This window comes from Canis aureus, chromosome 4 (genome assembly GCF_053574225.1).
Source record: "Canis aureus isolate CA01 chromosome 4, VMU_Caureus_v.1.0, whole genome shotgun sequence".
NCBI classification, from domain to species: domain Eukaryota; kingdom Metazoa; phylum Chordata; class Mammalia; order Carnivora; family Canidae; genus Canis; species Canis aureus.
The window spans coordinates 65,563,520-65,591,319 of record NC_135614.1 but is presented as its reverse complement, the minus strand read 5'-3'; the positions used below and the strand labels follow the sequence as shown (position 1 = coordinate 65,591,319).

General features: G+C 36.0%; 1 protein-coding gene across 2 annotated transcripts in view; it reads right to left on the bottom strand.

The window, feature by feature from the left end:
• Positions 1-27,800, bottom strand: part of LOC144312881 (uncharacterized) — a 105,556-nt gene that overhangs the window by 7,857 nt on the left and 69,899 nt on the right. Inside the window, exon 8 of one of the 2 annotated variants that reach the window (XR_013378525.1) lies at positions 214-509. The gene's annotated coding sequence lies outside the window, so the exon portion shown is untranslated. Of the gene's footprint in view, positions 1-213; positions 510-7,595; positions 8,139-27,800 lie in introns of those variants that run through there. The other variant, XM_077896012.1, reaches the window with a different exon arrangement.

The following is a 27,800-nucleotide window of genomic DNA, read 5'->3' as shown; positions in this document are numbered from 1 at the left end:
CACCTGCCCTAGAATACTTATCTCTGGCTCTGCTCCAGGGAAACCTGGCTGAAGATGAGAAATTACTATAATCTCTCAACTCATTTTCTATAATTGGAAGTAGGATCAAAATTGCATCTACTTCTAGAATTATTGTAGGGATCAAATGAGAAAAAGTATATAGCATGATATGGTTTCTGGCATAATATAAATGCTCACTAAAAGGTAACTTACCAGATCCTCTGGGCCAAAAACTTGAATGTGACATTCAGGATGCAGAAAATTCAGGATATTAGGTAATCCAGTTTTCACTAATGAAGCATAAGAATGCTAGCTTTTCTTGAGAATGGATGACATTGATGGCTACCATGGGATTAGAGGTCATCACAAAGCTCACTGCTCAGGATTTATGCACCGTGTCAGGTATCTGTTCAGTAGCCTGGCTGCTTTCTTTTCTCTTGGAACTGGTTGTCAGTAAACCAGAAGGCCCAGATCACCAACAGTACTTTTTGATGTCCTCTCTGGGGCACCTAGAAGAACAATGTTTCCAATATGAAACAGACCAAGTCAAAATCTAGAATGTTTGCCCCAATTACCCGTTTCAAAGAGCTAACCAAAAGATTAAATATGTTATAAGTCTATATGCCAAAAAAAAAGTTTAGGAAAACTGAGGTTTTCTGGTCTTTGTTTGGCACATCAGACCACATATTTGAGAGGTACAACATTGTGCAACCAATTATGAGATGAGATTGGTATTCGAGGGTTGCATTCACCCAGCTGCAGAGCTCAATTAGGGTTATATGCACAGCTGAAGGAAACTGGGCAACAGTTTTAATTAATTGGCAATTTTGAGCCTTTCATGCTAAAGCTACCTTAATGATGGGAAAAGAAATGATATGGGAAGGCAATACAATTTGAAACATGCAGATTTCCGACTCTGAGCTTTTAAGCAGCAACCTATCATTCGCGCAGTGATTATATGCTAAATATTATCTAGTTACAAAAATCTTAAATAAATGAAAATCAACTTAGAATTTTGAGTTCGCTAAAAGCTTTTTGGCTTCTAAAAAAACAATTTAACTGTATTCTAATGCTGTTCGCACTTGAGTAACAACAAATATTCTATTTGTTTGCATAATATACCTACTATGATTGCTAAAATGGAAACAGTGTTTTCTGATTTATAAAGTCCTATTGTACGTTATTATTTTATTTAACCCTCAAAACAAAGATAGAGGAAAAATATTATTTTTTAGAGAGAAAAGGACAATAAAATCTTGAATGTTCTTAGTGGTGATGTGAATCTACTGACTCATATATCATTTTTCCAAATTGCATTGTCAGCTCACATCAATTTATTTTTTATTTATTTATTTATTTATTTATTTATTTATTTATTTTGAAGGGAGGGGAGGGACATAAGGAGAGGGAGAAAAAGAGAGAAAGAATCTTATGCAGGCTCCAGTCCAGCTTGGAGCCCTATATGAAGCTCAATCTTATGATCCTCAGATCATGACCTGAGCTGAAACCAAGAGCCTAATGATTAACTGACTGAGCCACCCAAGTATCCCACAACAACCTAATAATCTTGCTGATTTTTATAACCCAAAAAAAGAGATTGTATGTTATTATGATCCAAATATCAAGGGGAATGAACTAATTTGTAAAGTATAGTCCAGTTTAATTCCTACATAATGGTAAAAAATAATAATCTTTCCTTCAACCCTGACCCAACTGGAATCCCAGCTTCTACCTTGCTTCTTGTGTTAGATGATGTGTGTTGGAGTCCTGTCACATTCATATCACATTCATATTCTTGATAAGCAAAGCTTAATTCTTGTTTGGTAATATGCTTCCTAAAAAAATAACTGAGTTTGCTTGGGAATGCAGAAGTTACAAGAGAATTATTATGCATGAATATTTCTCGGGAAGAGTTTACAAGCTTGCTGAACATAGAAAAATATATACAGGGGCATAGAGAGCAAGAAAGTGCAAAACTAAATAATTCTAGAGACAAGTTTAGTGAGGCTTCAATCAATAGAGAGTGACAGTGTTAGAGAAGGTCGGGAAGCTGCCGCTGACACCAGACCTCAGAGCTATCTCTGAATGCGTGACCAGCTTTGTACTCCCAGGTTCCGTGTGCCTCCATTCCGAGTAGCCAACCTAGACGTCTCTGTCAGACAGGAGCTGTGAATACTCGTGCATCTTTGCCCCTTTCCACCAACTAGGCACAGCCTAATCAATGCACCTGGATGAGATGGTTCAGAGGTGTCACGACGCTGTCTCCAGAGCTCCTCTGCAAGGCTGAGCCCAAGTGACCCTCTATGGGACTTCACTACATATGGTGGCCATGCTTGCTCCCTTCTCATCCTGGATCCCACTTCTTCCTCCCCTACCTACTTTTTCCTGCACCATCTTAATAAATAACTTTTACACAAATCCTCTTTTCTGGATTTACTTTTGGAAAGCTCAATTTAAGCCAGAAAAGTCTGAAACTTATCTAGGCATTAAATATGCTTTAGATTTGAGTGGTACGTTGAAAATCTCGTTCCCTTTGTGAGCAAAGGCTTGGGGAGACAGGGCTTTGTATAGTTTATGTAGGTCGGGGGTTGGGAGGGGAGCCTTTCTGATAGTTAACTCTGGGTGTGGTAAAGCCAGGGGGCACAATTTTGTGTAGGTAGGATAATAGGGCAGAAATAAGATCAAGTAAGTCCTACAGGGAGAAAAAAAACACAGATATTTGAACTCGATGTGCTAAGGGGTGGGAGTCTTAAGCCATTTTGAGTCCTAAGCGGAAGAACATGAGGAAAGCCCTAATGGCATTTTTTAAAACATAGTACAGCACCCCAGTTTCTGTAGATACCATGTGGAAAAAAAAAAAAAAAGGTTCTCTGGTCAAATAACTTTTCTAAACACTTCATACATTTAGCTCATTGATGACTACCGAATGACCATAAGCCTATGAAAGCTGGGGTCAACGATTAGTTTTTAATTTCTTTTCAATATCTACTCTTCTCAGTTTGAGAACTACAATTCAATGTAGTGCTATTCAAAGTATGATCCACTGATGGTAAAGAATCCTCTTGTGCTTTATAAAGCATTCCTAAACACGATTGCCCACTGAACACTGTGGAGAAGTCATTCTCACTAAAACAGTATAGAGCTGGTGTTCCTGTAAACCTGCTTTAGGAAATGCTGTCTTTAGGAAGTTCAGTGAAAGCAGCAGAGACTGGATGGAGGCCAAGAGCTTTGTTAGGGGTGGGACTGGACTCGTGGCCAGAGAAATGTGAAGTAAACTAAGAATTGGAGATCATCTAAAAAAGTCATTGGATATTGTGAATGGAGAGATGGGAAGACTGAAAGAACTTGAGCTTTCCAGCCCCATCACAGTAGTGTAAGTAACACAAATGGGTCTGTCTAGTAGTACACATTCTTTCAGATTTCTGAGGTATCTAATGGAGATACAGATATGTCTACTAAAGATATCTAATGACTGATATCTAATGAAAAATAGGGAATGGAACAGCATCTTGAAGTGAAAATTTTTTAATTAAAAATTGAATGATTCGGGCAGCCCGGGTGGCTCAGCAGTTTAGCGCTGCCTTCAGCCCAGGGCTTGATCCTGGAGACCAGGGATCGAGTCCCATGTCAGGCTCCCTGCATGGAGCCTGCTTCTCCCTCTGCCTGTGTCTCTGCCTCTCTCTCTCTCTCTCTCTCTCTCCATGTCTCTCATGAACAAATAAATAAAATGTTTTAAAAAAATAAATAAATAATAAATAAAAATAGAATGATTCAGTCCAACTGGCTATATTATCCAGCATCATTTTAGCAATGTTAAAAGGTAGTTTTATTGAATTTAAACATTAAAACTTGATTATTTTTACAAGCTTGTCTGTAGTTTCAGTTGTAAGCTCAAGTAACGCAAGGATAAGTTTTGATATCATTTTCTGGGTAGGCTGGGTAGGATTTTTTTCAAATTTTAATGAGTAGATGAAACAGCTGGAAATTTGTTTAAAATGCAGATTTAAATCTCCTGGGTCTGGATAAGGACTGACATTTTGTATGTCCAACAAGCTCCCAGGTGTTGTAAGGATATGGTCCAAGGAACACACTCTGAGGAGCAGGAGGATCAAAGATAAAGTCCAGGTTATAATATAAATGCAGAGACTCTAAATTAGAATTATGATAGAAATTATTTCTACTCTATCAGGTATTTACTGTATTCTTTCAACATTCCATTTGTTCATTTACTTTGTTAATTTCAAAAATGATAGTCGCTGTCAACTGAGGATATTAGAGAAGACTGAATGATAGGGAGAAAAGATGTGGGTAAAGGAAATTTAAATGAGATATAAAAACCGTGGGAAGCTCAAGGGAAGACTAATGGTATACTTTTAGAATGAGAGTTTGGTACAGGTGGGAGGTTCCCATGGCTAATTTACAAGTTATACAGAGGGAAGTGAACGTTTCATCAAGATATATTTTTAACATTTTTTTTCATTCTGAGTTCTTCTTTTAACTGTTAATTTTGTACATGCTGTGGGCTGAGAAATATGAATAAGATTTCGCTTTAATAGCAATGTTACCTAAAGCTAACCACACCAATTTTTAACAGAATCTTTCTGCTCTATTTTATTTTGTTATTTCAATAAACTTTCGATAAACTGAGGAAGTATCCAATAGGACTTCCTTCATTTTTGCAGTTAGTACCTTCTTGACTCTAAAAGCATTAGCCAGTGTCTAAGAAAAAAAGAGAAAGAACGTTCTTGTAATCATTTGTATTCAGAACACAATGGCAAAAGAGAAATAGTAGTTCCATTGGTTTTCAGAGTATCTTTGTTACTCTGTGGAAACAAAAGCAAGGGGATTTAAATAGTAAACCTTTGAAATCCTGGTGGTTCCTGAAATAGCAATGATGAAAACATAAGCTCTACCCTTTTGTTCTTCTTGAGACGGTCCTATTGACCATATCTGAATATTTTAACACAGAGGTCCACCTTAAAATTAATAAGAGAGTAATAAAAATAATTGTTCATTTTAAAATCTTCATGTCATTACAGGATGTTATACATAAAACAAGTTCTCATTTTACTTTTAAAATATGACTATACCTTTATTAGATATTCAATGTATTTTTCAGAAGATTTATAGGTAAACTTTGTATTATATTATTAGTCAGCCATGGCTTCCTCTATGGATTAAAGAATTAAAATGTTAATGGGAAATTCATGGCTCAGGAATTAGAAAGCTTCCTCTTTCCTCTGAATGACTAAGTATATATTTGGCTCTTTTCAATATCATGACCCAGAAAATTCATTAGATTTACATTAACAAAGTGAGCAGTGTATATTAATTTTCCCAGTCTAGAAAAAAGTAAGAAAACTAACAACTCTTGAGTGTCTCTACTGTGCCAGGTACTTTCATTTAGTCATTTCATAAAACAACTAAAATGTAGATCTGTAAATTAAAAAGAGAAAATTATAGACTATCTCCAAATAATTAGGGTAAAACCATCCATAAAAAAAAGTTGTAGGGCAAGAAATATAATTTATTGTGACAGTAAATAATTACTGTGCCCCTCATGTGCAACTCACAATTGATTACAGCTCCAGGGTACTGAAAGAGAAACCCACAGAGGATGGGGGTCCAGCAGATCCCCCCATCTAGGACTGGATCATTGACAATGGATCTGAGAATTTGGGGTTAACTGAAACTTTCACTTCCCTCTGAGAGACCACAATTTTATACTTGCAACTCTTACATCCAAAGGCAAAAGAAGAAGACACAGAACTCTGCCTTAGCTGGAATGTTTCTTTAATATTTGATTTGACTTTGCAAACCCATGTATTAATAAACAGCTGATGTTAGAGCAACTCAATCTTTAAGAATTGCATCAACAGAGGAATTAATACCTATGGAAAAATTTTTAAGTGAAGAAAGTTACCCAACCACTATGAAAATACATGGTAAATCTGGCATGAGACTACTCAAATGAAATTAAAACAGATAAAGCAAATAAAAGAGAATTTAAAAATTATATCTGGAATTGTAAGAGTTAAAAATTTTATGGCCAAAGAATCAGTTTACACATATTTTCCCCTGTTGCTTTCCACTGGGGATCATTACTATAACTAAAAGAAAAAAGTCTTTAGAGGAATTTTCAGACAAAAATCCCTTCATACTACCTTACTTAAGTCTTAAGCACTTACAGTTTTGTTTTGTCTGGTTTATTAGCAAATTTACATTGAAATGGTTAAATTGTTTTTAGATTTTACCAGAAAATATGCATGCAAAAATGAGTTTGAAGTTTTTCATAATATATTGTTTACTATAGCTATAGATGGAAGGGGAAAAACAGATTTGTACTTATGTTAGATTTTTTCTTTTATGATTAGATTTTTAAATTTCTTTATAAACTGTCTCTTAAACTGTGAATTATTCTTTTTTTTAAGATTTATTTATTTATTCATGAGAGACAGAGAGAGAGAGAAAAGAAGGGACACAGGCAGAAGGAGAAGCAGGCTCCATGCAGGGAGTCTGATGTGGGACTCAATCCCGAGTCTCCAGGATCACGCCCTGGGCCGAAGGCGGTGCTAAACCGCTGAGCCACCAGTGCTGCCCCATGCGAATTATTCTGTGTAACATTACCTTATCCTCCACTAAATTGCTTCTTTTTCTTTTTTTTTTTTTCCAGTCTCATTGTAAAGGCTAAAGTTGCCTTTATTTCAGACACAAAATTTGAAACTATCACCAAAATTTGTCTTATGAAAGATGATATTTCCCTAAAATTTCAGAAAATACACTGAGATTTTGGATGTATACATCAAAACAAGGTACACTGTCCATAATTATTACATATGATTAGGAAAAAATGACAAATAATAATACAGGAGTGTCACCAATGAACCACAGGAGGTCCTGAGACAAACCTGACATCTAGAATTTCATTTAATCCTCATCACAACACTAAGAGATGGGTTCTATTGTTACTATTCCACGTAATGAATGAAAAAATTATTTTTAGTTCATTTTTAAGAAAAATATTTTTCTATAAAAATTATACTCTTTTTATGTAAAAAGAAAATGGAGCAATTTATAAAAGGAGAAAGAAGGCATAATACCTTCAAAAACTCATCACACAGGAAAAAAATTATTAGTGTTTGTGGAAAAGTATTTCAGATGTGTCTTTTTGCATGTGTATGAACACAAGGCTATTGCTATGTGTTATGTCCATACAGATTGACAGATAAGCAGTAAGATGACAGATAGATGAATAGATAATATAGATTAATATATAGAGTGGTGATAAATAACAGATAGTTAGAAATTCAGCTAGTGGTTTTTTTTTTTTTTCAGCTAGTGCTTTGAAAAACAATTTATTTTTATTTCTTCTCTTTTTTTTTTTTTTTTAAATTTTTTTTTTTTTTTTTTTTTTTTTTTATTTATGATAGTCACATAGAGAGAGAGAGGGAGGCAGAGACACAGGCAGAGGGAGAGGGAGAGGCAGGCTCCATGCACCAGGAGCCCGACGTGGGATTCGATCCCGGGTCTCCAGGATCGCGCCCTGGGCCAAAGGCAGGCGCCAAACCGCTGCGCCACCCAGGGATCCCTTTTATTTCTTCTCTTTCCGTGCACGTGATCAACCAAAAGCTTCCATATTTGATAGAGGTGGTAAGATTTGGATGTCCAAAAAAATGCAAAGAAGTTACTATTCAATATCTGATATTCAAAACAGAATTTTAAGAAGACTTTAGGCTTGAAAGTCCTACAACATGAAAGAAGAATATTTTATATAATCTTTTATCTTCCCTTTAGTGTATCAAGAGCCAGTCTTCAAGAAGTAGCCCATAAAGTCTTCACAATGTGATTTCCATACAGGAAGAAGTCCTTGGTCATTTATATTTTGCCAACGGTAGTGGTTAATTCTCGGTTAGCCTCTGACCCACAGGTAAAAGATGGGCTCTTCCTCGGGCTGGCAGTGCAGGGTCAGCAGGATGGGGCAGGCCATGCATGCAGGTGCTCATGGGGTCCTGGCCCAGCCCTGGCCATCGTGCAGGCCTGGTACAGGGACGAGTCCGCCAACGACAGTGTGCAGCCAGGCTACCTGGTCTGCCTGGAACAGCTGTCTAGGCTCGAGGTTGTTTACTGGAAGCTGGATCCTGACAAATAGGAGAATGATGCAGAATTAGAAAAGATCCAAAAAGAGAGAAACTAGTCCTGGAAAGACATAATAACCATATGTAAGGACAAACTCCCAAATTATACAGTAAAGATAAAGATGTTCTATGAGGAGCATTTGCACTTGGATGGAGATCCACCACGTTTTGGCCAGTGGTGGGTACTTTGATATGAGAGACAAAGAGGACAGGTGGGTCCTCATTTTCATGCAACAAGGAGATACGATAACTCTTCCTGTAGGGATTGATCACCACTTTACACAGGATGAAAAGAACTGCACGAGGGCCACTTGGTTGTTTGTGGGGGAACCAAAGTGCACAGTGTACAACCTGCCAGCTGACCAGAGTAGCGCTCCCAGGGCCTAGCTCGCCTTTCGTCCCTGTGAATGTTCTGAACATGATCCCAGCAGAGAATCTGTCCTTTTTCCTTGCTTTTCTATTATAGACTTGGGACTAGGAGAGCTTCCCTTTGTAAGATTATTTGATCACACTGTTTTAATGAAAGGAGCTTTTATTATAAAAGTGATTTTTACATGGAAGCAGTTGTGGGAATGTGGAAAATCACATTCATTTTACCTAATTCAAGATCAGCACTCAGCAGCCCTGTGTTAAGCACTTGCATTCAACTTTAACCTGAATGAGAGTCATCTCTCCAAATGTGAGCGCTGAACTGCTCCTTGGGGACCTGGTTCTTCATCTGGAAGCAGATGTCAATCGATGACATGTCTGCCTTGTAAGAAGGTATCATCATAGATGACAGGACTGGCCTGATGGAAGACACTTTTTCTCCCAAAATGGCGTAGTGAGTGCTGTGTGGATTGAGCTCTCGTATTAGTGGGTGGATCCTTGGAGTTGCTTATGCACTTTCTTATTCAAAATAAAATAGCTGCCTTAATTTTATACTCTTGGTTTGGAGTTCTTATATTCAGGTTCATTAAAATCATTCCATTTAGAGCCTTAAAAAAGGGAGGTGGTGATATTAAAAGATGCTTAACTACTTCACAAGTTTATAATTATAATTACCTTACCTGTATGGAGTTTTGTTTGTTTTTTAAGATTTTATTTATTTATTCATAAGAGACACACAGAGAGAGGCAGAGACACAGACAGAGGGAGAAGCAGGCTCCTCACAGGGAGCCTGATGTGGGACTCAATCTCCGGACCAGGATCACACCCTGAGCTCAACCACTAAACCACCCAGGCATCCCTCTTTTCTTTTTTTTTTTTTCTTTTTTCTTAATTTCTTGGAAATTGTTTTCATTTTTGTTATCATGCCTATTTTACCCCGTAATTTTACATAGCCAAGTCTTTTAAAATATCAATGTTTATATTATAAGACATGTATTATTACTTACTCGTTTTACTAGTTAACAAAGTACACAATAATAATGCTAATAATAATCCAAATAATTAATGATGATTGGTTAATAATATTTGGGTCAATATAGAGCTTTTAACTTTTCAAAATTTTTATAAAAGTTACTACCTTTTACATTTTCTACTTTAAACATCTGAATATCTATAAATGCTTTTTCACAAAAAGCTTTAACAACAAATACAACAAATAAAAAAATTGAATTTCCATCTAATGGGAAAAAAGAATTGAGTCACAAAGAGTGAGAATAACTTTCTTCAGGTCATACTGCTGGTAGCTGGCTGGCAGAGCTGAACAAATTAAATCAGTTCTTCAAATCCCCAGCCCAGTATTATTTTCATTAAACATCCCTTTGAAGTTATCTCTAGACAAGTTTCTTCACTTTAGGATCAAGTTAGAAAAGATCACTTAAGCTATCTGCACGGCAAGATCTATCAGAGCCAGTTGTACTTTGGTCCTCCTTCTAATCTTTGTCATTGGTAAATCTTGCCCATTCTCTAATTTTCTTCTGTCCAAGCACCCACATTGATACACTGATCTGACCTGGAAATACAAGGACATTTTCTGGTTACTGTGGCTTTGGGATAACCTGTCTCTGCCAAGTTGGTCATTGCTTAGACAGTCCATCATAACTTTGTCCAATCCAATAATAAAATCTGGACATCAAAGAAAATCAATGTATTTGAATATTTTTTAAGTGAGTAAGGGCATCCTTTTAAAAATATCCTTTCTAAGCCAAGAATTAAAATGCAAAATAGTGAGTGGATGCTAGAGATTAGATATGAAGAAATAGTTTGGGAGTTCATAAACCCTAATTTCACCAGATACTGACTCACTTCGTACTTAAAGGATTTTGTTTTTAAAGTCTCTATTCTTTTAGTCTGTACATTTAAAAAGAAAAATGAGAGAAATAGAAGATCACATATTAAATAAGAAATTCAGACTAAGTATTCAAAACTATATAAAATGAAAGCTTTTTAAAAAGATTTCATTTATTTACTCACGAGACACAGAGAGAGAGAGACAGAGGCACAGGCAGAGAGAGAAGCAGGCTCCCCATGGGGAGCCCAATGTGGAACTCCATGGTGGGTCCCAGGATCGCACCCTGAGCCAAAGGCAGACCATCAATCACTGAGCCACCCACACATCCCATAAAATGAAAATATTTTATAACACCTCAGAACTTAAGCTCAAAGCACTACAAGATCTGACTTATACATTTTCTTTGCTGAACTTATCTAGTCATTTATGTACTCAACGTAATCACATGTTCTGAAATACAACCAATGAAAAATAACACATGAAATCAGAATCTCAAAAAAACCCTCAAAAAACCCTATTAGACTTATTCTCATAAAAAAATAAAATCCTTGAAATATTCCTTGCCCACAAATGATTATGAAACAATGAGAGATACTTAACGGAGGAAGATGCTTAAGGTCAAGTAACAAACAAGATATGAAAAAATCTGTTGTAACTGTGGAGTGTGCTCCTTTATTGTAACACATTATAAACTTTAAAACAGTGCTCAGCCTAGTTTTATAGATACTACTCTTGATCCTACCTCATGTTCTGTTGCATTTGAAAATGTTTTTCTACTTAAAACCTCTAAATATCAGGCTGAAGAAGCCTGACTTAAGAGCACTTATTAAGAACATTTCACGCCTATTTTATTACATTTAAGCTGCTTTGAAATCATTGGAGTGTCTCAGCTAGGTTTCCCTTGAACTTATTACCCTACTATGACACATAGAGGCTTTTCCCAAAGGCAGTATCTTTTTCAAAAGTACCATCTCATATCAGCTTATTAGCTACGATGGCCACTTCAATCGGTTAGCAACATTAGGGGAATAGAGGTCTCAAGTATTCTAAAAAGTTTTTGAAGACTTAATAATTCTATAATATGATTTTTGTAGTGTTTTGTTTTTTTGACCTTTTTCTTCGTCTTTCATTCTCAGGATCTAAAAAGGCATTAGCCTAATGTCTAAAACTCTCCACTAGTATTTAAAAATCTTGTTGTGAACTCTGATAGAAGAATGATCCTCTCCTGGAGTGATAATGGCCAACTGTTCATCTACTCTAGGTCCTTCTGCTGGGGAACACCAGAGCATTTAACACCTTTACTCCAATTTCAGTCAAGCCACTCAAAATAAAAGACATTTGCACTTCTACCACCACTCTAAAAACTTTAGAGGCCACATTACCACATAAAATTTCTGCTTTAACTGATAGCATGAATTCTGAAGATTTTCTCTAATTGTTTATACTTTACTATTGCTCCATAATTTAAGATATCTCAAAGTAAGCTGTTCAGCTATTCTTATGGCAAAAACCATCTTTATAACAAAATTATCTATACAGTTCTGGATCTGAAAATTTGAAGCTAGAAGTGACTGTTCATACTGAGCTCAGTTTTGTGGTAATAAACAGATCATTCTGATATTTTGAGTCTGAGCATCTATTTGAGTCCCTGTCTAATAGTTCCAACTGTCCTCATCTTTCCCCACAGAAGATACTCAACTTCCAATAGAGAAAACAAAAATCCCAGTAGGTATTTCAACAGAAAGAACTTAATATAAATGAGTTAAATAGGTGTTGAATGGTATAAGAGAGATGATGGCCAAAGTAAGCAGCTTCTTGGAAAGAACCAAGAACCAAGTGAACGGGCTTTAGTTACATTCACAGAACTCAGAAGTTTTATAGATCATAAAATCCCATGGACTCAGGTCTGTGAGGAGAGGAGCTGGTGTACCAGGAGAGGAAGAGAGCTGGCTGAGGAGGGAGCACCCTGAGGACATGCACTTTCAGGCTGCTCCCGGATCTCTGAGGAGTCACAATGAAGCCAGTTCTTGGAATGCCAAACACACACACACACACACACACACACACACACACACACACAACAAAACAAAAACTGCTAGAGATCTCAACCAACTCCTGTTGCCAGGGTAAAGGGGTTTGACTAGGGAGACCCTGGGGAGACCTTGTCAGTAACAGCAAGTACATGAGTAGGCTCAAATCCTATTTCCCCTCCTGCTTTCCAATTTCCCTCCAGTTCCCCTTTGGCAAGGAAACCTCCCTAGCAGGGAGCCAGAGGCAAAAGAAAACTGTTGTTTTCAGAATTCTAGTTCCAGTCTTGCAAAGCAGAGTATAGAAAGGTGGATTTCAAGCTGAGGGATGATCTTATCACTGTTGTCATGTCTACTCATCATCCTTCAAATATTGGCTAGGAGAGTCTTCCCTACCCTAGAGATAGGGCTCTGTAAGTTCCCCCTTTCTTTGCTCTCCTATGTTTTGATGAGGGGCAAAGGATTTAATCATAAGAAAATCTCTCTCTCTCTCTCTCTCTCTCTCACACACACACACACACAAATTGGTGGACAATAAGCTCATTAATAATCAAATGAATAGCTAATAAAGTAAGAAAATATTTTTCACCTACCAGACTGCAAAAAAAAGGAAGTTTCAATAAAGCCATCTATGATCAAGGATTTAGTAAAAAGAAGTTGCTAAGTGTAAACTGATGGTTTATCATATTGTAGTAATAATCTGTTGTCTGAAGACCCTTACAAGAATGTGATCCCCTAAAGCTTCATCACAATAGAGATGCTTAATTAAGATGATGCTGAGTGAAAGAAGGAAGGCAGCAGGGAACTTTCCTGAGGTCAGAGGTGGAGTGGAGGAGACACATTGATACCAGGTTCTTGGATTTCATTCTAGAAGCCTTGGCATCACACCATTTCAGGAAATTCTCCTACTCTTTACATGCATACAAACCTGTCCATAAGAGATTTTAAAGTTTTATTAGTTTTTGACCACTTTCTTACATACAAAAATAAATTCAAAATGGATGAAACACCTACGTGTGAGACAGGAAACCATCTAAATCCTAAAGGAGAACACAGACAGTAAGTAACCTCTTTGACATCAGCTATGACAACTTCTTTCTAGATGTGTCTCCTGAGGCAAGGGAAACAACAGCAAAAATAAACCATTGGGACTTTGTCAAGATAAAAAGCTTCTGTACAGCAAAGGAAATAATAAACAAACTAAATGGGAATGGGAAAAGATATTTGCAAATGACATATCTAATAAAGGGTTCGCATTTAAAATATATGAAGAACTTAAACTCAACACCAGAAAATAAATAATCCAGTTAAAAAATGGGCAGAAGACATGAATAAACATTTTTCCAAAGAGGACATCCAGATTGCTAGCAGGCAAATGAAAAGATGCTCAACGTCACTCAACATCAGGGAAATACAAATCAAAAATACAATGAGATATCACCTCACATCTGTCAGAATGGCTAAAATCAACAACACAGGAAACAACAGATGTTGGCAAAAATGCAGAGAAAGGGGAACTCTTTTACACTGTGGGTGGGAATGCAAACTGGTGCAGCCACTTTTGAAAACATATGGAGGTTCTTCAAAAGTTAAAAATAGAGCTACCCTATGATCCAGCAATTGTACTACTAGGTATTTATCCAAAGGACACAAAAATACTGATTCAAAAGGATACATGTACCCTGATGTTCATAGCAATATTATCAACAACAATCAAATTATAGAAAGAGCACAAATATCCATCAACTGATGAATGTATAAAGAAGATATGGTATACATATATATACATATATATGTATATATTATATATATATATGATGCAATATTACTCAGCCATCAAAAGAATAAAATTTTGCCATTTGCAATGATGTGGATAGAGTAAGAGAATACTATGTTAAGCAAAACAAGTCAGTGAAATAAAGACAAATACTATGTGATTTCACTTATATGTGGAATTTAAGAAGCAAAACAGATGAATATAGTGGGGGAAAAGGATGTTAACCATAAAACATATTCTTAACTATAGAGAACAAAATAAGGGTTACTGGAGGGGAGATAGGGAGATGAGTTAAATGGGGGATGGGCATTAAGGAGGACACTTGTGATGAGCACTGGATGTTGTATGTAAGTGAACATTCACTAAATTCTACACCTAAAATAACAGTGCACCAGAATTTAAATAAAAACTTGCAAAAGAAAAAAAAATAAATAGAAAAAACTAATAACGTTTATTAGTTTTTTGGATATAGAAATATATAAAGAACAAGAAAAATCCTACAATTTTACCATGTAGATAATCTCAGTTTATATTTTTACATAAGTAATATATGTGCAGAGTTAGAAAAAAATTAACCTGTTCAGGGAAGCACAAAATAAAAACATAGAAAGCTTTCTATTTCTGCTCCAGTCCCTTTAATGGAAAGATTTTTGGTTAAAATTTTTAAAATTTAAGTGTTAGAAAAGCTTATTCCAGGTATAAAGATATAGCTCAAGCTTTTTATTTTCAGTCTAAATTACATCATTTATTTTTTTAAAATTTTTATAAAGATGTATTTATTTATGTGAGAGAGTATGAGCTAGAGAGGCAGAGGGAGAGGGAGAGAGAGAACCTCAAGCAGACTCCACACAAAAGTGCTAAGCCCAATGTGGGGATCGATCTCATGACCCTGAGATCATGACCTGAGCTGAAACCAAGAGTTGGATGCTTAACTGATTGTGCCCCCAGGAGCCCCTAAATTATATTAAATTGTATTCCTGAACACTATCCTTGCAAACCATCACAGTAATATAGCACCATGGTATGGTAACATTATACAACTCAATATGCTTTCAATAATATGTAGTTTAATTCTCTCTGTTTGGAGATGAAGAAAGCTTGGAGATAAAGTTTGTGTAACTACCCTGAGCCCCCAAATCAGTAACTAACAGAGTTACTAAAACAATTCGAAGTTCCTGCTTTCCCATCCTTAATACATATATTACCCCAAATTCAAGTAATAGATATAGGGGAATTAACTAAAACTGTATGTGTTAAAGCTAATGACAGATCTTCTATAATTATTTTGTTTCTATAGAGAACAGATTTTTAGACAAAAGATAAGAGTTCCTAATATTTTTGTAGTACGAATGTTAGAACTATTGAGGCAAAAAAAAATCCACATTTCACCAGGTGTTTCACATGAGTCTGACAACTGTTTTTAAAACATTGCTAATCCTTTAAGCTTGTATCCTAACATCATTTGTGTTTGTGTACCTCATCACAAATAGAAACGGGAATATTCTCTAAATATTAGACTCGATGAGAATTTCCTTAGCAATATTCCAGCCTCACATGCCCTGTAAATGAAAGGCGCTAACAGTTCTTTTATATTAGCAATATTATATCTGAGATGCAAATGCTGTGTTCCTCGGATTTCTTTGCCATCGTCAAGAGTATCATTATCTTGACAGAATGAGGAATTTGGGGGATGGTGTTGCAGGAATCAAAAAGACAACACAATGCTTGAGCAAATTTTTAAGAATACTAAGTGGAAAATAAATGCAAATACTCCCTAAAATGCATCTGTGTTTGAGGGAGGTCGGAATTTGAATTAATTGCTAAAACAAACATATCAGAACAATTAATAAATTCAATCTGTGTTCCTCTAGGGTTAATATTCTGATTAAAGGACAGAGAATTAATTGGGCATTTTGCAAAAGAAAAAATGCAGATGATCCAGTAAAATAGAAGACTACCTAATAATTAGATTTGCAAAATTAATAATAATGATAATATCCAATGTGATCAAAAGTGGGAAAATGGAGACTTCCATACATTGTTGCTAGAGATGTTAATTGGTCTAATTTTCTGGAAGGCAATTTGGCTTGTCTATTAACATTTTAAATGTGCATGCCCTTTGATCCATCAAGTCCAATACTAGAATCTATCCCAAGGAATTCACTGAAAAATGCACCAAAAAAATCTAAGTGAAAGGATGTTTATTGCATTGCTTATAGCAATAAACAGCTGGGTAATGTCCTCACTGTCTATCAGTACAATATTGGTCATTTATTTAATGAATATACAGCCATTAAAAAGAATGATGTAGATGCATTTGCACTGACATAGAGAGATGGTAATGATGTATAATTAATTAAAAGGAAAGAAAACTGGGGAATAGGCTACAAAAATATGTTTAGAATTGTTTGTGTGCATGCGTCTTTAGACATATAGTTATGCACTTAGTTTGGCATAGAATACTTTTATCTATTGTTTTACACAAATTTGTACTGTTAATTATTTTGCAGTAAGTTTTTATTATATTTATAATCAGCAAAGATAATAAATATATTCTAACTCAGGCAGAAAAAAAGACCGTTCACATAACTGTCCATTTTTAGCATTGGGATGGTGGAGAGTCATTTTGTCAAGTTCCATAAAACATTGAGAATTTCTTTTCCTTTTTTTTATTCTATAAAATGTCAGCATTAAGTTTTGCAAGCTGTATGTGACAGGATATAGGCACAAAGAAATGCCACAATTATGTGAGCTCAGGAACTCTTGAATCAGTGTTAATATTTTGCCTTCATTTGTTAACTTGTAGCACATGCTACTATTACATAGGGAAGATTATTCCTGGTAATAATAGCTAGTATTTATGGAAACTTACCATGTGATAGGTACTGGTCTCAGTGCTTTAAATGTATCAACTCACTTAGTCCTCACTATAACTATGAATAACAGCTGCTCATATTATCTTTCTTCTACAGAAGAATACCCGAGTTATCAAAAGTTTAAGTAATTGGCCCAATATTGCAGAGCCAATAAGCAGCAGAATCTAGTAGGAAGTCCAATATCTGAGCCCATTGCTAGGGTTTTTCTTTGGAGAAGATTTGGGATCCTTTACTTGATTTATGCTTTCACTAGGCATAAAAATGTTACATTTGTAAAGCTATTTTCTGGAAATTACATAAATCAAAAGTCTTCTAAGAATCTTCTCTTTTATTCACATTTAGCTAAAAACCAGTGTGAGAGCTAAATGCTGCAACGTGGGAATGGGCCTGGGGGCGATGACAGGAGTGGGAATGCAGGTGGTGTTAAGAGAGCAGAAGGGAGGTGGACTGATTGAAGGACAAATGAAGACTGAAGGAATGGGGGACACAGAAGATAGGTCTTAAAAGATTGATTTAAGTTTTATTGTTCTATCCTGAATATGAAAGAAAAAACACATATGGGGGCACTTGAGCGGCCCAATTGGTTAAGGCTTTGCCTTGGCTGGGGTCATGATCTCAGGGATCCTGGGATCCTGGGATCAAGCCCTGCATCAGGCTATCTGTTCAGTGGGGAGTCTGCTTCTCCCTCTCTTATTCTCTCTCTCACTCTTTCTTGCCCTTGCTCTCTCTCAAATAAATAAATAAAATAGAAATAAATAAATAAATAAATAAATAAATGATAAATAAATAGTACATACTCATTGTAGAAATTTTAGAAAGTACAGAAAATCATAAAGATGACAATGACAACCACTGAAACTCAGAAATAATCACATTTTGGGGTATTCTCTGCTGGGTACAATTTCAATACACAGTGATCAAAGTGGAGACAATTTAGCGAGAACAAAGGCAGAGAGGTGGGAAAGACCAGATTATATTGATACACTATTTAAGCAGCTGGAACAAAGGAAATTAAAGGTAAGTCTGAAGGAGTAGCTTAGGGGACTTCATCATTGAAAACCTTAAATGTAAGGGAGCCACAAGGTGAGCAGTAGGGAGCCATTGAAGGTTTTAGTGCAAAGGAAGGACGTGTTCGAAGCCACACTTAAGAAAGATTAATCTGGTGGTAGCATCAGAAAAAGTGAGAAAAAGGAATGATGGGAATTAAGAACACTTAATACTTTATTACAGTGATCTAGAGGAAAAAGTTATATACGTAATCCCAAATTAAAGACAACATAACAAATAGAAGAGGGAAAAAAACACATAATTGCAGAAATAAAGTCCAGTACACCTTGCCTAAAATGCCAGTATCTCTGTGTGTGCAGTTTTTACTATCTCTCATTCTATCTTCCTTTTTAGGGGAAGAGCCTGATATGTTGCAAAACTGTAGAACATCAGTTTTGACAATTCTACAAGAGTGGTTAGTTTCTTAATAAGTAACTCATGCTATGATTGGAACAAAATATACAACAAGACAAAGAATTGGTTACCTTCACAAATTCAGAGGCTACATTACTGAAACAGCAAGCTTTTACAAGGATTTGAACAAAGGCCTTCCTAAGATTAGTATTTTGCCCAAAATAAAATAATTTGGTTATAGGATTTGTCAACTGTACATCTTTCTCTTGACTTACTGTTGCATAATTAACAGTCTTAGAAATAATGGACAATTCAGTAAATCATTTCTATTTAAATTTAATTGAGAGAGAAATTATATTATGATGACAAGGGTTTAGTACTATCTGTGCATACATTTAATAAATTGCCTTAGTTTGCTTTGCATTTTTAGGTGTTTGTTATTTTTTCCGTGATTAGTGCTAGATGATATTACAATTCCTGTTAGAGATAAAATATTCAAGAGCAATTAGAAGAATTATTGTGTCAGAAATAGCTCTCTGTGACTTCTTTTCCCAGATCTGACATTACAAAATATGTGACCTCATACTTCATTCTTCCAATTTCTGAAGTGAAGATAGAAGTTGAAATTGTAAAAATTGAAGTTGTAGAAACCAAGGAATTGCAGTCCTCTTCTCTGTGTGTTATATGAATACCCTATAGGCATTCCATAAATGCATAGGTAGTATAAACATCCACAGAAAATAGTTTCTGGTAGCTTTTGGCAGCTGTACTTGCAGCAAACACTGTAGAAATGTTTCCAGACTTGTGTTCCTTATACCACTAGCTCTTGCTGCTTTAGCCAATGATTGATTAGAAAAAGGTAGGAAAGCCCAGCCACTTTGCCTAAAGTGAGAATATCTTGGAGGCCCAGCTTATATTCTAGAGCTCTCCAGGGATTTCTGCCTGAAGCTACCCTACATGGGATTTTGCACCCTTCCTAGCTTCTTCTCTCTTCTGTGTCCTGTGTTGGCCCTAACCATTTTCTCCTGGGGAAACTTAATATTCTTTTGTATGTGAATCCTTTTCTCAGGGTTTCATCTGAGGAACCCAACATAGGAACTACAAACTGAAAACCAAAAGTGAACTAGTATCAAGTTTACTGAAAACCAGTTGTCATTTTCTTTCAAAAAACCAGGCCATGAATATGATAAGAGCAATTAAATCACCAGAGAAATACAAGAGAAATCAGAGTTTCAGAAGGAGCTTTTCAATGAGCCTTTCCAAAAATATTGTCATGTCAAACTGAAAAGGAGAAAAAATTCAGTGTGACTCATCCTTTTCAGAAAAGTAATAGCTGCCACTTACTGAATTCCTACCTATGATTATCACTATTCTAGCATCTTTCCTTATCTATGTCACTTCGTCCTCAGAATGATTCTACAGTGGAAGTATTGCTTTATTTTTCATGTTTAGAGCGTGGCTCCAAGTTCACACAGCTTAGCAAATACTGGTACCAGGATTCAAACCCAGATCTAACCTGGCACTCAAGTTCATAGTCTTTCCGCTTCACCTCGCTGTATTGCTCTTCTATAAAGAGTGTTCCTCAATATAATGGATGCCTATGTTCGTTGAGTTGCTATTGGTTTTCACACTGACATTGGCAGGAAACGATGAGATGGTATTTATCCAGTGACTTTCATCAAAGTACTTACTCTTTGTAAATGTAAACCGAACTCTTCCGATTACTTCAAAAGCCTAAAAAATAAGATTTCTCAAATCTTGTATTTTAAGAATACCAAGATTTGTCCAGTTATGGCTATGTCATGAATGTGCCCATTAAAGAGGTCATCTACAATTTGCTTGATCAGCTAGTGCAAAAAAGACAGCAATAAACATATTATGCAAGTGCTAAGTCTAGACAGAGCTATTATGCTCAATACCTCATGGCTCACACATAACTACTTAGATTGTTTAGATAATAACTCTGGCCAATCATTTTCCTGTGGTGGTCATTTTTGACTTCTGAAGGCTGGTCAACTTATTCCTGTTACAGCATGCTATCATGAGGCACATTAAGTTGTAATGTTGTATCTTTTGTCTATAACAACTGTGGAGAAAAATCAAGAATGTCCACAAGAAGCTGGAGCCATTTTGCTTTTTGTGATCAGACACATTCAGATACATAACATTAAGTCAGTTAATGACACAGAAAGCAGCATAACTCTAGTGGGTGGCATTATATGTTTCTGGCCTTACAAAATAAAAATACCATCTTCATACACTGTGAACTCCTCTTTTAACCTTATGGCAGCAAATGCTTTTCATCCATGGAACAGTTCTACACTTGGTACACAACCCTGAGGATTTTGTATATCTCATTTAGCAGTTATTTGGATAAAGAGACTTAATTTAAGAATGGATACTAATTAAGTTGGGTGAAGAGATGACTCAATGAAGGCAGGAAAACTGAGTTTTATTTCTATAGCTGTAGATTACTTTGGAATCAGAAGTGATTAATTTTCAACTGTCTCTATAAACATGGAAAACAATTGGACGTTGTTGAACTGTGTCCCCACTAAAGATGTTGAGGTCTCAACTCCTGGTACCTATGAATGTAACCTTATTTGGAAATAGGGTCTTCGCAGATGATTGAGTTAATTATTCATAGCATAGTTATTCAGAAAGCCTTCAATTCCCATTATGACTATTTAGTAAGTCATTAGCTCAGCATTCAAGATTCTCTATATTCCTGACAATATGTACACATTTAACTTCATTTTCTAATCATACCGCTTATAAATCATCCATAATATAGTCAAATTGATGTCCTCATAGTTCATTATACACACTGAAAGTCCCCAAATTCTTACTGTTGCTACTTCTTTGTTTCTCAAAAATGTTTTTTCTTCTCTTCATTTTTCCAGGCCTGAATCTTACTTCAAGGCCTAGTTTACCTCCCAGCATTCCCATAAAAATTTCCCAGATTGCACTGGAGTGGCTAATGGTGCTCTACTTTGAAATCCTATATTGCTTATTACCTTCAACTTATTTGATTCTCTAGCTATCTAATGTGTATTAAGTATGTCTTTTTGTGTATCTCTTATCTCTCCAACAAGATAATAAAAAATTACACTTATCTTTGTATTCTACAATATAAAAGCTAACATCCGATAAACATCAGTTGGCAATTATGATACATATTAATAACTTACGATATATATTATATATTGTTATACAATATATATTATCAACAATATATGTCATGATATATCTGATATATCAATAGTGGTTGTCAATTTTTCAAGAAAATTACTTGAAATTCACAGATTCTTATAAGTAAAGGGTAATGTCTTTGCATTTATCTTATGAAACAAGTAGATCAGCATTATTATCTTGATGTTACAGAACTAAAAACAGAATGAGGCACATTAAATAGCTTCTCTAAAATTTGCCCCAATGTTAGAGACAGGATGGTCAACAAAGAGGCAAAGCTTGAATACAAACTCAGTTCTAACTCCAAGCCCATGACTTATTTATCCAGCATTAAAAATTGTCAATGAGTGTTTAATAAAAAGGAAACAAAGATAAAGATAAAGCAACCACCCTCAAAATGTTGAAGACTATTTTGAGAGTTAGAAATATGTAAATACAGGACGCCTGGGTGGCTCAGCAGTTGAGTGTCTGCCTTTGGCTCGGGGTGTGATCCTGGAGTCCTGGGATTGTATCCCACATCGGGCTCCCTGCATGGAGCCTGCTTCCCCCTCTGCCTGTGTCTCTCTGCCTCTCTGCCTCTCTCTCTCTCTCTCTGTGTGTGTGTGTGTATGTGTCTCTCATGAATAAATAAAGAAAATCTTAAAAAAAAAAGAAATATGTAAATACCATAAATCTGCCTCTGGTGTACCGTCCAGTTCCTCTGACATAGTTTTTATTAATTACAATATCAATCAGAGAATATATAGGAAGGTATTATATGTTTTGTCTTTATATATATGACTTGGATCTGAATTCAATGTCATTTTTATTGAAGGATGAACATAGAACTACTGAAGAGAACAAAAGATGGATAATTCCATGTAATTCCAAGGTCAAGATTTAAGAGACCTACCTAGTAGACTAGGATACAATGAATTTGATCCATGATATGCTATGAATAGTGCAAAGAAAAAATGTAATTTGATGAATTAATTTTTCAAAACTCTTTAATTCAAGACTTTCTAATATTTGCACTAAGTTCTTAAATATTTATCAAAGAGAAAGAGAGAGAGAATCTTGTACTCTCAGCCAGATTTTCTACTCTTTCAAGAACCCAGCTATCGTTTATCAATCTGAAAGAGCAATTATAGTTCTTGTATAAATGTGGTACATGTAAGCAACTAAGTGCTTTTTTTTTTTTGCTACTAAGTGCTTAATAGGTGCTGTATTTTCCTACGCACCTGCTGTACTCCAAACATACACATTAATAAAAAAATAAAGAGTTCAAGAATAGCTGAGGCTTAAAGAGTGTTTCATATACCTAAATTTATTTCTTTTCTTGGTTCTTAGGGCATTTTCCAGAGTTTAGGTTGGTATGCAAACTTTATCTCCTAGGTATTGGAAAAATCAGTAGTTGAGTGTACAAATGGCAGTTAAATTACTTTGGTTTTGTTGCTCACCATAGTAACACTGTATTCCAATGGATCATGTTTCATTTTTCTACAAACGAAAGAATTGAACAGTACATGATCCTTTTTAAAAAAAACACCAACTTATTTATCTACTGGGGAAAAATACTGTACCACATCAGTACATACCATCCTCTTCCATTAGTGAAAATCAAACAACATTGCAAAGTTTGTAAGCTTGGGTTGACAAAGCTGCCAGGAGAGATGAGGGAGTTCCAGCAATCAAGATTGAGATAATGTTAACTGATCAAATGTTCACCTCAGCTTATTTCCTTCCCTTTCCTAGTTTTCACTATTCCCACCCTTGTTACTGTGCTTTTGAGATGATAGCTGAATTCTCACTAAAATCCTGAGCTCACCTTTTACTTTTGTTCTCACTTGATGCACTATATACTTATGAGAAAATCCATAAATCTAGCAAAATATTTTAAAATAATTTATATGGTTTTGCTTAGTATGTGATGATCAAGATGCCATTGTGTGTGTGTGTGTGTGTGTGTGTGTGTCTAGTTTTATTCAGGCTTCTTTCTTCTCTTCTTTAGCTCACCCTTTAGAAATTGTTTTATTTCAGCACTAATTTTAAAAAGATGTATTTTATTTTGCACTTTTATCTTGTGCTTTTAGTTTACACTTTTTATCTTATGCTTTTCACTAGCACTATGGGAAAAGAAATTTTAAAAAGCTAGTTACATCAAAAACCATAAAGATTGAGCAAGCCATAATCCTCCTGCTAATGGATATGCTATAATCAACAGGAATGTTACATAAAACTAATATTTCCATTCCTTTACGTTTATAGAAAGGTTCAAGACAACTGCTTTTTCATTATCAATTTTACGTCGCAAACAAGCAGATTAAAAGAGGCAGGAGACCATTACTGTCTGGGAGAATTCATGTTTCTCATGTAGGGGTGAAATAAGAACTACATTCTGAGCTTTCTTGGAAAGAAGCCACTTAATCTTCCCTTGGGGTCTGGTGGGGTTTCCTGAGCTTTTTCCTGGCAATAGTCAACTGTTGTTTATGGGACCATGCCAAGACGCCAAGGGGTTGAGGAACTCTCATTTGGATGGCTGGCCTGTCTGGCACTCTCCTTGGTGCTAGCTGCTTCCAAGATGCTTGCTTCTCTGGGCTTTGTTCTAGCAAGCCAGACTGAAAAGGGGCCACCCTGCACAGCCCTTGATGGATTAACATCTACAAATGATTTCTTGGCTTTGTTAACTCTACCTGACCCACCTCCCTACAAAGCTTCCCTAAACTGCTCCAGTCTTGCAGCACCTAAATTTTACCTTGCCCTTGGCACTTAGCAGATTTTGTATGGCTTTGGAATTTAGGTTGTGGTTTGGTTTCTGAGTTTGTAAGACATTTTGGAGTAGGCACTTGCAAATTGCCTTATACCTACAGTACCTCGTATGTAGTAAGTCCTCAAAAAATATTGTTAGATGATAATAGTGTTTCCCTGTCTTCTTCCCAAGAAGCAACATATTTTATCCTACCCAGAAAATGCTTGAGGTCATAAGCTGAGGTATGTTGCCCACAATCCACAAGTACATTATTTTTATCTTTCCCTTTCTTTTTCGATAATCATTCAAAACCTCCTATCCTTCTCTGTCTCTTTCTATGTCTTTTTCTCTCTCATATACAGCACACATACACACAAACTGATACAAGGTTCACTATTACGTAGACACATGCTTATCTTCCATCAGCATCCTAAGAATAGAGGTTGAGAGCATAGAATCTGCAGCTAAACTGCCTCAGTTCTTGTACCAGTTCCTATAATTAATATCTATGTGACAACAGTTTCATTAGTATCTCTGTGCCTCAATTTCCTTATCTATGAAATGGGAATAATAATAGAATCTCACCCAACAATTTGCTGAGTTAACCATGTAACACATTTCAAAGAATTCCCAGCCTGCAATGAGTAGTAGATTAATACTGTCCACTATTCTTATTTTGGAGTAGTTTAGCTAAGATTTTGCTTCTCCCTCTCTAGACCATCAGATCAGATTTCCCAGATGTCAAATCTCAATTATTGAAGAAGTGGCAGTGATAGTCAAGGTGAGACTTCACTAGAAAAGCTAGATCCTCTTCTTCCTGATCTAGAGAGTCCAAATCAACAAACTTTACTTCTTTAATGGAAAAGACACTAGTCATGGAAGAGCAACTGATAAATAAGTTTATTTGGGCTACAGAAAGGTTTACAAATCTTTCACACAGATTTGGATTTTATGTAGCTTTGCACAATCACTTCTCTTGAAAGCTGGTCTTTGGAACAGCTAGGCTGAAGAGCTGATGTTGAATACGTAAGAGTTTTAGTGAGTCACAGGAAGACAATGTCCAAGGAAAATGATTATCAGTTTTTAGACGTGATAGTTTGGTGAGAAAATATGCTTTTCTTTTCTTTTTTTCTTTTCTTTTCTTTTTTTTTTTTTTGTTTTTTGTTTTTTGAAAATATGCTTTTCTTTGCTTCATCTCTGTACTATTTCTTGGTTTCCCCCATGAAAGGGCTGCTTGGAGATAAAACAGCAGGTCGTCAAATGCTCAGTATTTAAAGTGTGTTTGAAAGGACCTAAAGTGATAGCTAAAATGAAGGGCCAGACTTGAAGATCATAGAAAACGAGGCCTCATAGTTAGCTTCAATGAAGGCAGGTCTTTGGTGATATCTGCTTTACTTGAAGATTCCCCAATTTATGCATATCAATGGGAATTTGTGACTGGTACTATGGAATAAACTCAGAAGCATGACTCCCTGGATTACCTAATAGTTGATGCCTGTTTGAATTCTGAACTCTGTACCTCACTGAAATTGGATAGTTCTGAGGTTGACTAGGTGAACCTGGCCCAGGTGAAAATATCTGCAGCACTTATCCTGGCTAGGATGTATATGGGATGACTCCAGTTTTACATGTGTATGGGTCAGTCTGGAAGGAGAAGGTTATATTCATAGGAGGCCTCACTTAGAAGTCATCCCAGTTATTTATGGCTGCATAACAAACCATTCCAAAACTTTGTGGCCTAAAGTAACAACAATTATTTATTTTACTCATGAGTCTGCCATTAGGGCAGGACTTGGCAGAGTGACTCATCTCTTCTCTGTGAGCATCAGTTGAAATGCTTGGACTGGGACTGGAAGATCCATTTCTAAAACAGCTCATGCACATAGCTGGCAAGTTGTAGCTGGCTGTCAGCTGGGAACTCAGCCAGAGCTGTAGGCTGGGGGTTTTCCTCCGATCAGTGGAAGCTGAGCTCTAAGAATGAGTGTTCCAAGAGGCTTTGTCAGGAGGTGCAAGGTTTCTAATGACTTTGCCTTGGAAGTCCCTGTATATTGTATTGGCAATTTAGAAAGTTATTCATTAAAACTAGCCCACATATTAAAAGGAAGAGGAATTAGACATCATCTTTAATCTATCACAGAAGTTATCATCCCTAAATTTCTACCTCTCAATGAGGTTATTGATGATCTCTCTACTATATACACTAATGTGTTGATTTCTTTCTAGACTTCTAGACAAGTAAATCTTGTTTAATATACCCAAGAGATGTTGTTTCTGGTTTTCTTGCAGGTCATTTCTTCCCATTGACATTTGCCAATAACACCTTCTACAAGTTTCCACTTATATCTCTATCTTTTAGTTGATGTATTTAGACCACTGACATTTAAAGTAATTTTTGATGTAGATGGGTTACTATCTACCATATTAATCATTGTTTTTTACTTACCCTGTTTTTTTTTTTTTTTTACTTACCCTGGTTTTTGTTCCTACACTTTGTATGCCTTTTGTGTTTTTTTTTTAATTTTTTTATTTATTTATGATAGTCACACACACACACACACACAGAGAGGCAGAGACACAGGCAGAGGGAGAAGCAGGCCCCATGCACCAGGAGCCCGATGTGGGACTCGATCCTGGGTCTCCAGAATCGCGCCCTGGGCCAAAGGCAGGTGCCAAACCGCTGTGCCACCCAGGGATTCCCCCTGCCTTTTGTGTTTTAATTGAACATTTTGTATAATTCTATTTTCTCTGCTTTCTTAGCATATCACTTATGCTTTTAGAATATTTTTTGGTGGTTGCTCTGGAGTTCACAATATACATTTACAACTATTCCAAGTCCTCTTTTTTTCTTTCTTTCTTTGGTAGATTTTATTTATTTATTTGAAAGAGAGAGCAGGAGAGAGAAAGCAAACGAGCAGGGGGGAGGGGCAGAGGGAGAGGAAGAAGCCAACGCCCCACTGAGCAGGAGCCTGATGTGGGGCTCCATCCCAGGACTTGGAGATCATGACCTGAGCTGAAGTCAGATGCTTAATCAACTGAGTCACCCAAGTGCCCCTCAAATCCATTTTAAATAACATTATACAACTTCATGGGTGGTACAAGCATCTTACAATAACAAAATGCTCCAATTTCTTCCCTCCCATTCCCATATCATAGTCATCATTCATTTCACTTATATATTAAGCATACAAAGACATATATACATGCTTATATAACCTTATACATCCTTATATATCCTGATGCATATATAAGCATACACACATATATTATATAAAAAAAGCAAATAAATACATTTTATTATTTTAAACAAACCTATCAGATACTTTAAAAATAAGAAAAATAAAAGTTTTTGTTTTACCTTCATTTATTGCTTCTCTGATGCCTTTCCCTTATTTTTGCGTATCTGAGTTTCTGACTTATACTACCTTCCCTCTCCCTGAAGAATTTCT